Genomic DNA, 14,853 nt, shown 5'->3' with positions numbered 1-14,853 from the left:
ACAAATCACTAGCACATGACATTAGCAAGCTCAACAAATAAAAATAGAAAATAAATAAAAAACAATTTTTTTTTTCAAAATTAAAATTAAAATAAAGGAAAAACTTTTATTGCAGAGCAAAAAAATTCAATTAAGTAAAAAAATTAAATTCAATAGTGATATGACAATCCCTGGCAACGACGCCAAAAACTTGATAGCGTTTCAGCAAGTGTACTGAATCGTTGCAAGTAATAATAAAACGGTAGTACCGAGTGTCGAACTCAAGGATTGTGTGTTACTATTGAATTATATTTAATGACTACAATTGAACAAAAGGTTCCCAAGTTGATTGAAGTAATATTTAAAATTAAAAACAATAATAAAATTGATCCTTTATAATGAGAAAAATGTGAGGGATGAGTTTCAATTCGAATCCAACCTTTGTGTCTAAATTGATCCTAGTTACTGAATTCCTTTATTGAATTATTACCGAATTCTCTTTATTATTCTTGCCCTAATGTCTTAGTGACAGGACCTTTAATTCCAAAGTAACCCCTAACTCCTTAGTAGATTTAAGATTAGAATTAAGCATTACTTTACATGAATCATATTGTTAAACTATTGCTTGTGCAACTAATTTAATTGGTTTCATGACCTATATCTATCCCTAGACTACAAATTCATGAATTTCTCATCTCAAGAATTCGTAAAGTCCAGTTTCGCTTCAAAATATAAATCGTAGAACATTTTAATGTTGATCAAGCAATAAAAAGAATTAAGCACATAGATGAGAAAAATAATTTCATATTCTCATTCATATAATTAGAAATCAAATCAGAAAATTAAGGGTTTCATCTTGTTATACTCATCCCTAAAAAATATGGTTTAGTTACTCATGACAGAGATAGAAAAAATAAAGATTAGAGAAGAATTACAAGAAAAATTAATGAATGATTCTTGATAAAACTTCTCCAATGATGTTAGAAACGGCCGTCTTTGAGTTTATCTACTAGGGCATAAGTCTCACCACTTCCCAATAGTAAAAAAGATCTCTAAAAAGTGAGAAAAATGAGTTTTAAAGTGTTCTGATATGCGTTGCATGCTTGTGGCGCGCTTGAGGCGCGAATGGACATTAACATCAGCGCGAAATGCGCTTGGGGCGCGCAACATCTTATGTCTGACGTTTTGTGCATATTTCTCCTCTTTGGAGTCCAAATTTGGTTTTCGTGTCTTCATAAAAGTTGTAGCTATGGATCATAGCTTTCATGTGCATTTGGGTTGACTCCAATTGGACAACTAAAACTCCAGATATGGCTGAAATACTCCACATAGTTCATGTTGATTTCTCACTAAAATTCAGCACCGCATTAAAATAAAGTAACAACGCAAAAATCCGAAAAATCTCAACTTAATCAAGGAAATAAGAACTTAAATATTTCATTAAAGCAAAGAAATAAAATTTACAAAATATATCAAATAACTCCTTAAATTAACTAATGACTAAAAGATAAATAATACTAAAAACAATAAAAAATATGCATATGATGAAGAGTCATCACAAAGCCTAAATTAAACACATTGAATCCAACTTAACAAAAAAAAAAAAAACCTAGAAGATCCAAAAGAGAAACCTGGAAAGACTCATAACAAATTAAAAAAATCAAACTATGAACAACAACACAACTTCAACAAATTTAAAATGTAAAAAAAAAACAAAACACAAAACAAAAACAGAAACCCTAAAAGCCCAATTATACATTAAATACTAACCATAAAAATAAAAACCATAAAAGATTCAAAAGATAAACCCTAAAAGACCCAAAACAAATTCAAAAATCAAACCATGAACAAAAGAAAACTTCAACAAAAATTAAAATGTCACAAAAATCATAAAACCCTAAACAAAATCAGAAACACTAAAAGACCCATTATACAATAAATATTAACCATAAAAAAAGAATTCATAAAAGACACAAAAGAGAAACCCTAAAAGACGCAAAACAAATTCTAAAATTAAACCCATAACAAAAACAAAACTTCGACAATAATTAAAATGTTAGAAAAATCATAAAACCCAAAATAAAATCAGAAACTCTAAAAGACCCATTATACAATAAATATTAACCATAAATAAGGAAACCATAAAAGACCCATAAGAGAAACCCTGAAAGAACCGAAACAATTTCAAAAATAAAACCCAAAACAAAAACAAAACTTTAACAAATTTAAAGTGTCACAAAAATCATAAAAACCCTAAAAGACCCATTATACAATAAATACTAATCATAGAAAAACAAACCATAAAAGATCCAAAATAGATTCAAAAATCAAACCCATAACAAAAACAAAACTTTAACAAAAATTAAAATGTCACTAAAATTGTAAAACCCAAACCAAGATCAGAAACCCTAAAAGACCCAAAACAGATTCAAAAATCAAACATAGAACAAAACAAAACTTCAACAAATTTAAAATGTTAGAAAAATCATAAAAACAAAAAAAAAAAAAATCAAAAAACCCTAAAAGACCCATTATACAATAAATACTATCCTTTTTGTTCTTAGTGGCAAGAAATGGTAGTGACAACGAGAACAATGGAGGTGGCTATGATTTAGATCGAAACATCAACGATGGAGGATGTGTGAAGGATTTGCAGCTGCATGGTGAAAACAATGATGACTAGGGTTTCTTGGTGAATGTTAAGTTGAGTGATGAGTGAGTTGAAGATTAGGGTTACACTTAGTGATATGAAATTTGAATGATGAGTGAGGTCTGGGTGAAAAAAATGGACTATTGGGGTTATTGGGCCTTTTGAGTTTTAACTAGACTGAATTGAGTAGTATAACTTTCAATGATATAATATGATCAAATTGGATCAGGCAGGTTTAGGTACCCGCGATCAAAATATAATGAACCAAACCCGCCCATTAAAAAAATATGGATCTGTGAAAACTGATCCGCGGACCTGTCCAACCCGCCTTTTCCCACCCGTTAATGAAATTGGGACACGGGTTGTCCTGTTATTTTCAGGCCACGGGTTGCTGTTGAACCCTAATCTAAACTATTCCTTGTAAAAAAAAAAAGCCATCTAAATTATTCAGTGTTTAATATTTATTCTGTTTTTATCAGTTAATGTGCACACTACGCTACCCGTGCGATTGCACGGGTCTTCTACTAGTTTTATTCATTAAAGTCCTGATAACATAATCAAATACATGACTTAATCTAACATGCCAAAAATGGCTATGACTCCTAGAAAAAACAATTATCATGATTCAAATTATTACATATATCAAAATTAGGAAACAAATGTTAAATATATATAGTATTATAATCATTATTACTAGTAAGAACAGAAGAACTGGCAATGGTATGCTCATATAGGTAATGGCCTTGATGCATATTACCCTTGCCAATTATCCTCTGAAGCTTGTGCTCTTGAATCACAAAGGAATCATTATGAAACACTAGTAAGGTGAATCTTTGGTCAAAGCAGTAACATATAAAGTGTAGTAGTAACTTATAAAGTGTTAATAGTAAAATCATGAATATAAAGAACATGCAACATTAGACATTAGTGAAACGCTTCGTTTCATTAATTATTATTATTATTAATATTAATATTATTATTAATATTAATATTATTAAATAAATTAAAACAAAACCAACCTCCTATCCATTTTATTTTTTCCACCTCACAATTTTCCTCCTTCTTCTTATCCCTCTCTTGGCTACAACATCTATCCTCCCCATTTTTTTCTCTCTTCTTTTTCTCCTTACTTCTTCTCACTCCACAACACTTAAACCCTCAATCCTTAAAAGGAATTTAACATCTCCAAGAGCATAACTTCTCATACTCCTACAAATACTCTTGGTTAGGATTTTTATGGGTTAAGGTTAGTAGTAAGTCAAGGAAGGATAATGATACCCACTTCTTGAAAGTTTTTTATTGAGACTCTTTGAGGTAAATACAAAACTCTTATGCTAATAATGAATCTCTAGGAAATGTCGTTTTGTTTAACAATCTTATTTTGTGCTTAGAGTAGATGTAAAATAGCTGCAAACATAGGGTTATAGTAGATACTTGTCAGTAAATTGTGTACCCGAGTATAACGTACTTGCATAGGGGATATTTGTTTTCTAAATCTGTGTTTCAGTTCATCATCACTATCTTTCCATATTTTCTTGTTGTCTTATTCAATTTTTGATCAACATTCTTTGATTAGGTGAGAATACCACCCAAGACTAGGAATCCTACTATAAGGGAAATTGTTGATGAGTCAATTGCCCAAGCCCAAGGCGCTATTCTAACAGGTCGTGCTTTAGTTCATCCTCGAAATCGACGTGGAGGTAGCGTTGACAAACGCGGCTTCGATTCCAATGTTAAGGAACCTAGGAGGAGGCGCGAAAATTCAGCCATGGAAGAGCTTGTTGCTAGTCTACAGGGATTACAACAGGTTGTGCAACAACTTGTTGGGGTTTTTGTTGGACAAAAACGTGAGGGTGACCAAAGACGTGAAAATCTCAATGGGCAACAAGAGGCCAGACAAGTTGAGCAACAGACGACTGCTGCAACAAGGGGGATTGAGGTTACTTTACCATACTTCATGAAGCTTAAACCCCCTAATTTTTTGAGGTCAAGCCCGGATGAGGACCCACAACAATTCATTGATAGTCTAGAGCAACTTTGGAGAGTGTTGAGGTTTTATGAGGTAACAACAGTAAAATTGACATCATTTAAGCTAATAGGTGTGGCACGTGATTGGTTTGATATAGTGTCACGTGGTAGACAAGTTGGGTCACCTCCGTTAGCATGGAGAGAGTTCTCTCAATTGTTCATGACTCGTTTTCTTTCGGAGAGTGTTAAAGATGAATTAGCTCATGAGTTTGAGTGATTGGAGTAAACAGAGGGTATGACAATTTCAGAGTATAGTGCTCGCTTTACAAAACTCTCTAGACACGCTCCTTACCCTATCACTGAGGAGATGCATTTTAAGAGCTTCATCATAGGATTGAGGGATTACTTTTTTAGATATGTGGTTGAGTCGAATTGTTCTACTTTTGCTGAGGTTTTGAGTTTGACACTTTAGATTGAACAACGATAGAAGAAAAAAAGAGGTAATAGATAAGATTCACGGAAGAAACAAAGGGTTGAAGGATCTTACAGTAACTATCTGAATGCGATGGTGGATCTATGTTTGGTTATCTGGGTTAACAAAGACTCATGTCTCAAAGAGGTGGTCATAGCATGCAGTCTTCTAAGATAGTGCAGAGTCGTAGATCATATTCTGGAGCAACATCACAATCCACTTTCCCTCAAAGACATTCCGATGTTTCAGCTACACGGGGTTCTATTTGTGGTAGGTTTCACTTTGGAAACTGTTCTAGAGACGGTCAGATGTGCTATCAATGTGGCCAAGTAGGCCACATCATGAGGGATTATCCTATAGACATGACACATTCATCCTCTAGTTATGCATCAACACCAACAACTTTGCCATTTTCTTAGGCTCATTTTGCTCATTTTCTTAGACTTGGTAAATGTTCATGTTCATCTTTTCTAGAAGAAGCTTCAGTTGTGGCTACACCAGTTGGAGAAAATTTTCTTGCTAAGTTAGTGTATCGTTCTTGTGATATAGCTATTGAGGGCAAGGTGTTGCCAATAGATTTAGCAGTTATTGACTTGGTAGATTTTGATGTGATTTTGGGGATGGATTGGCTGGCTTTGCATCATGCCACTTTGGATTGTCATAACAAAGTTGTGAAATTTGAGATACCGGGACAAATCAGTCTTCTCGTTTCAAGGAGAACATTGTTGGGTCCCACATAACCAAATCTCAGCCTTGAGAGCTAGCAAGTTAACGAGTAGAGGTTGTCGAGCTTACTTAGCCTTAGTAAGGGATACACAAGTGGTTGAGGATAAATTGGAAAAAGTTCCAATAACATGTGAATTTGCGGATGTTTTTGCAGAAGAACTTCCTAGGTTTCCACCTGATAGGGCGATTGAGTTCTCTATAGACTTAGTTCCTAACACTCATCCTATATCCGTACCTCCTTATCGTATGTCCCCAACAAAACTTAAAGAGTTAAAGGAGCAACTTCAAGATCTTCTTGATAAGGGTTTTATTCGCCCAAGTTCTCCTCCTTGGGGAGCACCGATCTTATTTGTAAAGAATAAAGATGGACCCACGCGGCTATGTGTAGACTATAGAAAGTTGAACAAAGTAACAGTAAAGAATAAATATTCATTACCTCGTATTGATGAGTTGTTTGACCAACTTCAAGCTCAATGTTTTTCTAATATTGATTTATGGTCAGAGTATCACCAGTTGAAGATTAAGAGGGATGATATAATGAAGACAGCTTTCCGCACACATTATGGACAATATGAATTTTTGGGTATGTCTTTTGGGTTTACTAATGCCCTAACAGCTTTTATGGATTTGGTGAATCGGTTTTTTAAACCCTTCTTAGATCAATTCGTGATTGTGTTTATTGATGATATCCTTGTTTATTCCAAGAGTAAAAAAGAACACAAGCGACATTTGAGGTTTGTTTTGCAAACTTTAAGAGATAAGCAATTATATGTCAAATTCTCTAAATGTGAGTTTTGGTTGGACGATGTGGAATTTTTAGATCATGTTGGGTCTTAGAATGGAATAAGTGTTGATCCAAGTAAGGTGGAAGTAGTGCAGAATTGGCCCAGAACTACTACATTAAATGAGATTTAGAGTTTTCTTGGTTTCCCCTGTTATTATCGACGTTTTGTGAAGGATTTCTCAAAAATCGCATCTTCGTTGACTAGGTTGGCCCAAAAGAAAGTTGAGTTCCGATGGACTGATGCATGTGAGGAAAACTTTCAAAAATTAAAGGAGTACTTGATGTCATCACTTACTTTGGCATTACCCATAAGTGGTGAAAGTTATGCAGTTTATTGTGATGCTTCTAGAGTTGGTCTCGGTTGTGTACTTAAGCAACACGGTAAGGTTATTGCCTATGCATGTAGACAACTCAAGAGGCACGAGGAAAAATATTCTAGACATGATTTGAAAATGGCTGCAGTAATTTTCGCTCTTATGATTTGGAGGCACTATATGGTGAAAACTTGTGAGATATATACCGATCATAAAAGTCTTAAGTATATCGTTCAACAACCAGATTTAAATTTAAGACAAAGAAGGTGGGTGGAACTCTTGAAAGATTATGATGGCACAATCTTATACCACCCAAGAAAGGAAAATATTGTTGCAAATGCTTTGAGTAGGAACTCCATGGGTAGTCTCAAGTGGAATTTAATTTGAACTTGATCATTCGAGGTTATTTTTAGCCCATGGACAAATTCATCCAACCACAATTGATAATATCAAGGAAACTCAAAGTCAAGACTCACACTTGGTGAATATGGTAAATTATGTTTAGAATGGTAAAATTTCATACTTTTCAGTTGATTTTGATGGTGTGTTGAGGTTGAAGTCTCGATTGTGTGTTTCAAATGTTGGTGGCTTAAGGAGGAAAATTTTAGAGGATGCTCATCATTCTTCTTATACTATTCACCCAGGTTTTAATAAGATGTATCAAGACTTGAAAGAATTGTATTGGTGGGAAGGGATGAAGAGAGATGTAGCAGATTTTGTCTCTAAGTGCTTAGTGTGTCAAAAAGTAAAGGCTGAGCACCAAAAGCATGCGGGGTTACTTCAACCTGTTGAAATACCTGAATAGAAGTGGGAAGGCATCGCTATGGATTTTATCACAAGATTGTCATGAACCCAAAAGACTTATGACTCGATGTGGGTGATTATAGATCGGCTGACCAAATCTGCACATTTTTTGCATGTGAAGACTACTTATACTGCATCTCAATATGCTAAACTTTATTTATCTGAAATTGTCTTTTTGCATGGTGTACCGATGTCTATTATTTCTGAACGTGGGGCTCAATTTATTGCTCGATTTTGGAAGTTGTTTCAAACTATATTAGGAACTTATTTGAAGTTTAGCACAACTTTTCATCCTCAGACAGATGGCCAGTCTGAAAGGACTATACAAATATTGAAAGATATGCTTCGTGCTTGTGTTTCTGATCTTGGGGGTAGTTAGGATCAACAATAATAGTTATCAATCTAGTATTCAGATGGTTCTATTTGAGGCTTTGTATGAAAGACGGTGTAGGTCTCCGATAGGATGGTTTGAAGTGGGAGAAGCTAAACTAGTCGGTCCAAAATTGATTCAAGATGCCATTGAAAAAGTTAAATTGATTCCAGATCGCATAGTGACATCTCATAGTAGAAATTTTTTTTATTCCTACGTGTTTCACCAATGAAAGGAGTTTTGCGGTTTGGTAAAAAGGAGAAACTAAGTCCAAGGTTCATTGGACCATTTGAAATTTTAGAAAGGGTTAGACCGGTAGCATATCTTTTGACACTTCCACCGTATCTCTCGGAAGTTCGTTCGGTCTTTCATATTTTGATGCTTCAAAAGTATTTTCGTGATCCTTCTCATGTGATTAATCATGAAGATGTGCAGTTAGATGAGAGTCTATCATACGTTGAGAATCCGATAGCTATATTAGATCGCCAAGTGAAACATTTACGCTCAAAAGATATCGTTTTAGTAAAAGTCCTTTGGTGTGGTACATCCGGTGAAGAAACAACTTGGGAACCCGAAGAAGTCATACCTTCAAAGTACCCACACTTGTTTGAAACTCAAGGTCAGTATTATAAAAAATAAATCAAATAAATTTCGACGACGAATTTTCATAAGGGGAGGAGATTGAAATACTCCATTTTATTAATTTTTATTATTATTAATATTAATATTACTAAATAAATTAAAACAAAACCAACCTCCTATCCACTTTATTTTTCCACCTCACATTTTCCCTCCTTCTTTTTCCTCTCTCGGCTACAACATCTACCCTCCCCATTTTATTTTTATTTTTTTCTCTCTTCTTTTTCTCCTTGCTTTTTCTCACTCCACTGCACTTAAATCCTCAACCCTTAAAAGGAATTTAACATCCTCAAGAACATAACTTCTCATACTCCTACAAATACTCTTGGTTAAAATTTTTGGAGGTTAGGGTTAGTGAGTCAAGAAAGGATAAGAGTACCCACTTCTTGAAAGTTATTTATTGAGACTTTTTGAGTTAAATACACAACTCTTATGCTAATAATGAATCTCCAGGAACATTTACATGTTCATTGTATTATTACCGACTTAATCTGCTCATAAATTTTAACCTAGTTCTGCATGTGGCAATGCTGCCTATGAACAATACTTATAATGGCCTATTTTTTCTGTAAATTTAACATGAATGTCATTTTCATTTGTCGGTACATATTTAATGTGTGAGATATATTCTCAATTTGAATAAAAGGAATGAATTACCAAGGAACTTTTATTCTTTTGTAATCTATTTTATTTTGTAATGTTGTTAATCTGTTGGAACATATTTAATGTGTGAGACATATTCCTAATTTGAATAAAAGGAATGATTACCAAGGAACTTTGATTCCTTTTGTAATCTGTTTTATTTTGTAATGTTGTTAATCTGTTATGCTGATTAGTAGCGTCATGAAAAACATGAGAAATACGGATTACAGTTTTTTTCTTCCATATTTGTTTCATCTAGTTATCACTCCTTACTGTATTTGTTCATTTCATTTTCATATGAATTTGCTGAAGAAAAACATTTTATTCTAAATTATCTCATGATTATTCTCAGGCTGTTCAAAAAGATAATAAGCAACGTTTCAGCCTCAGAAGAAAACGATGAGCTTCTAATACGTGCAAACCAAGGCCACACAACAACGGTAAAATATTTGTTGTTCATAAAATGTTGACTCATCCAGTTTTGCTTCGAAATTTTATATAATTGAAATGATTGGGACTGTATTTCGTAACACATTTACATTCAACAGTATGCACTTCTTGAAAGTTGTTTATTGAGACTCTTTGAGGTAAATATACAACTCTTATACTAATAATGAATATCTAGGAAATATAGTTTTGTTTAAAAATCTTATTTTGTGCTTAGAGTAAATTTAAACGATTTTTATGGTTGCCTAGAGTTAGCTAAACTTTAAAATAATTTTTCTAAAGTCTTGAAAATATTTTTGATACTCAGATTTGTCAGCTGAGGTCCTGTCAGCTACTCTGGGAGTAAGGGTGCAAATAGGTCAGGCTTTGAAAGGCCTGTGTCTGGCCTACGATTAATTTTTTAGGCCTAAGTATGGCCTACGGTCTATCATAGACTTTTTTTTGGCCTGATATGACCTTTTTAAAAGTCTGGCCTAATCTGAAAGCCTATTTAAAAATCTTATTCACATTAAAACATTTAAATTTTATATTTTACGTTTTTTTAAATAGGTTAAACTAGACCTTTATATACAAGAAAAACTAATAAAATTATAACCAAATCTAATAAAATAATAACTAACAAGTCTACAATACAACAACCTTCCAAGAAAATAAAAAAACAAAATGTCATAATTAGTTCTTATACACATATCAAGCTACTTGATGCTTTATCCATACCAATTTACTCCACATACCAATATCAATGTATATATATTAAACAAAAAATGATTTTTCTAACAAAATGATTGTAAAAAAAATGAAATAAACACCCTTTAAACCCTAAAAAATAATTTTTGGTTTCAAAGAATAAATTTTTTTTTTTTTTCTGAAACAAATACACTAATTATTACCTTTCAAACAAATTCTCTCAAAAAAACTCGAAGATATTCACTAGTAATATAAACTTTGAAACACTTCTAAAGGGATTACACCTATTTTATGCATTTTTTTTTACTATTTTAATTTAAGAATTATTTTTATTTATAAAACCTAAAATTGAAACCACTTCAATGGAGTTTCTAGAAGATTTTTAAGAGATTTTACAAAGGCTAACTTTACTTAAGGAATACAAAGATAAAAGAAAAGAAAAATTTGAAGTAGTAAATATTGAAATCTAAATAGTATAATAATTAAATAATAATACGAACGATTGAACTTGAAAAGAACGGGGAGAATATGGAACGACTACTAGTGATAGCCTAATTGATTGATAGACTTTAAAATAGGAATAACATTATTAATAAATAAATAAAAAATTAATAAATAATAAAATATATATAGGCCGGTCTGTCGGTCTGTCATGCCTAATAGACTTTTTTAATAAGTCTGACCTATTTAAATTAATAGACTTTAAAAATAGTCTGAGTCTAACTTTTTTATTAAACAGTCAGGCTAGGCCAGACCATAAATAGGCAAGGCCATGGTCCCCTAAGGGACGACCTAGCCTATTCTCATCCCTATTTGGGAGTTGTTGGAGAACAAACGTAGTCGATTCTCCATAGTTGTGAGTAGACGACGATCATTGTCACATATTGTTATTTTGCTATAATTGTTATTTTACTCGTTTTATATGTTAAAGTATTTATTTAAATTTTTTGGGAAACACAACCTTTGAATTTATCTCGATTTCGTCATTTATTTATTTTCATAGTCTTTGTTATATAATATGTTAGTAGTTTGATTTAGTTATGAGTTATAAAGTATTTAAATATTGAATTGTTATGTTTGAATATGTTTTTCCATCAGTTATGATGAAATGAGATTTTAACGTGTTTTGAAAATCATTGTTATAATTATATCGTTAACGGCGGTAGGTGCACCTAGTTACCTCGTTTTGATTAGAGAGAGTTACCCGTTAGATGGAGCCGCCCCTATGAGAAATGTCATCCTTAGGAGGAGAGGGCTATCAACGAGATGTAAGCCCCCTAATTGGTGCGTGATGATGCGTTGCGGGATTGAGATGAGATGACTATCCGTTAGATGGAACCACCCCTAAGAGAAATGTCACCCTTAGGAGGAAAGAGCTATCTATAAGATGAAACCACCTCTTGGTTCTCAAGAATTTGTATTTTTACTTGTTTGATTTTCTATGACGATTTTAAGGTTGTTCATTTTGATTTCGTTTTTCTATTAATTGAATTTTTAATATTTCTATCTAAATGGCTAAATTATAAGTTTATTGTTTTTATTATGTGTATAACATAATCACCACAAGATTGTAAAATATTTATTCGTGCTTTTATGTTTTCCTTCTAGTTGATGGTGGTTGTTGTCTCCTCACTAAGCTTTTGTGACTTACCCCTTCACGTTGTTTTTTTTTTTTCAAATTCAAAGACAGATGAGTAGCAAGCTGTTAGTAAATTCAAGTCTTAATCATATTTGTTTTGGTAGGTCTCTTTGATCGATGACCCTTTTTTGTAAAGTCTGTTGAGTCGCAATGTATTTTACAGCTATTGTAGTCTAAAAAGTCTTTTGGAAAATATATTAAACAATTAGATTATGCCCTTTGAGATATGACTGAGTTACAAGTGTAAACAAGGATTTTATAAATTTGGAAACGATGAAGTTACAAACGATACTCTATCGAAATTTCGAGAAAAATTATATATTTTTTGAAATGATTATCTAGAACTATTTATTTGCTAAATTGTTAAATTATTTGATAGGCTTGCCAGGTTAGGAGTATAGCTTGTGCGCCGGTCACAACGTTTAGTTTTTAGGTCATGACAATTAAGATTCAAAGTGACACAACCAATAACATGAACTTTGACTTTTGTTGTGTTAGGGAGGGTGACAAAGGTATTGGACAAAGATGCATATGATGAAAAATAAGTTAAGTCATGAGACACATGAGAGGTAGCACCTGAATCCACAATCCAAGAATGTGAAAAAGTAGCTTTGGATTGACAAATAGAACAGTTTAAAATACAATTTTGCTTCCCACACCCCCCAATTTTTTTTAAAACCCAAAATACCCAAACTACCTTTCCCTCTATATTCACTTTAACCACTCATCTTCTAACTTCATCATCTTCATCTTCTATAACCTAATACCTTCATCTTCATCTTCATTAACCTAATACCTTCATCCTTCATCTTCAATCATCTACTTTCTTGAATCAAGTAATCAATCAATCTTCAATAATCTTCAACACCATCTTCAATCACTTCAAGCATCTCTTCAATCAAGTAAGTGTTTTCGTTTTCGTTTCCTGGGTTTGATTTTCTGGGTTTTGAATTTTCATGAATGGGTTTTGAATGTTCATCAATGATTCTGGGTTTGATGGTGTTTTCTGGGTTAGGCTCACCGTGCTCAGCGTGAATTGCGTGGACAACGAAGATTACGGAATCAACAAGTAGAACATGCGCAACCAGAATAGGGGCAAGCAGAAGAGGCCCAAGCGGATGAGGCCCAACCTGAAGAGGTCCAAGTGGATGAGGCTCAGCCTGAAGAGGTCCAAGCGGATGAGGCCCAACCTGAAGCAGATGACAGATATCCTGGTGGTCCGGTTGACAGGTCTGTCCTAAGGACATACGGGGATCATGTTGCGACACGACTATGGGACGACGTGGTAAATTTCTGAATCAAATTAAATATTAAATATTTGCTTAATGTGTTTGAACTTATATTTGTTTGGTTAATTTATTTCAGGATCGCGGAGAGTTAAGGGTTTTTAGCAATGGCAAAAAATTAAAAGAAGCTGTCATTGAAAATCAAGAGGTTGAGGAACTTGTTAAAAGTTCTGGTTTATATACATTGCTAAAATGCAGCTATGAGATGATCGACAAAGGCAGCTATGGGGAAATGATCATTACTTTGGACGATGTCTCTTCGCTGCTGCATATACCCATCACCGGTGCATTCTTCAGCGTTAATATATTTAACAAGGATGACGCTGCAGAGTTGTTGGGTGAGCTTCTTGTGGTGAGTCTGGCTGCTGCATATGCTGAGTTTAACTTGATGCGGACAACCACTGTTCGGTACAGTTGGTTGCTTGACGTATACCATCAGCGATGTTCTAATCAGCATTGGCAGATGGCTGCGAGGGCATTTCTTTTATTTTTGGTGGGTTGCACCTTGTTCAGCGACAAGAGTGCCTTCGCAGTGAGTGTTGCCTACCTTGAATGTTTCAGAGACCTCAACTCATGCGGAGGATATGCATGGGGTGCTGCTGCGCTTGCTTACCTATACGACAATACTCGAGAAGCGAGTATGCATCAGACTAGAACAGTATCAGGGTATCTGACACTATTACAGGTATTTGCGCTTGCTTTCCTGGTTTGATTTATTTCCTAGTTTGTTGCTTTATTGATTTTTGAATATCTTATTGTATATGTGCAAGCGTGGGTGTATGAGCATTTTCCAACATTATGTGCGAATTGTTGTAGACTATCTCAGGTTTATGATGAGGACTATCCGAGAGCACTTAGATGGAAGCCAAAACGTGATAAAGGTTTGGTTGTTCCATTTAGGAAAGCACTGGACGAGATTGATGTTGATGGCATATGTTGGACACCCTACAGAGCGCATAGGCCGAAGCGACCATTTGAGGTTGTTTCATTATTCAGAGGGTGGATACGCTGGGGTCCCAAGATGTATGCTCACTTTCCAGATAGGGTATTGCGTCAATATGGACATGTCCAAACCATCCCTGGTTCACCTTTGGAGATAGTAGGTCAGACGACCACACCAGAGGAAATGGACATCATGTTTACGCAATACGCTGTACATGTAGTTGACGCTGGGGCATTTGTACACAGACCTGTAGACTGTGCAATTGAGTACATGGACTGGTTTCGTCGGATTTCTCATCCATATATCATTCGTAGAGAACCAGTCTATGTAGCACATTCGGTTGCAGAACCTGCCGATGATGATCATGCTTCAGAAGAAACAACGGTAAATTCATTTAAATTTAATTTATAACTTTATTAAATTAAATAGTCATGTAATTAATTAATGTATTTTTTAATGCAGCGTCGAGCAATACAAATTGCAGAGGAGCTTCTTGGTCGACA

The sequence above is a fragment of the Cicer arietinum genome, chromosome 6 (genome assembly GCF_000331145.2).
Source record: "Cicer arietinum cultivar CDC Frontier isolate Library 1 chromosome 6, Cicar.CDCFrontier_v2.0, whole genome shotgun sequence".
Classification (NCBI taxonomy): Eukaryota; Viridiplantae; Streptophyta; class Magnoliopsida; order Fabales; family Fabaceae; genus Cicer; species Cicer arietinum.
This window is presented reverse-complemented; position numbering follows the sequence as displayed.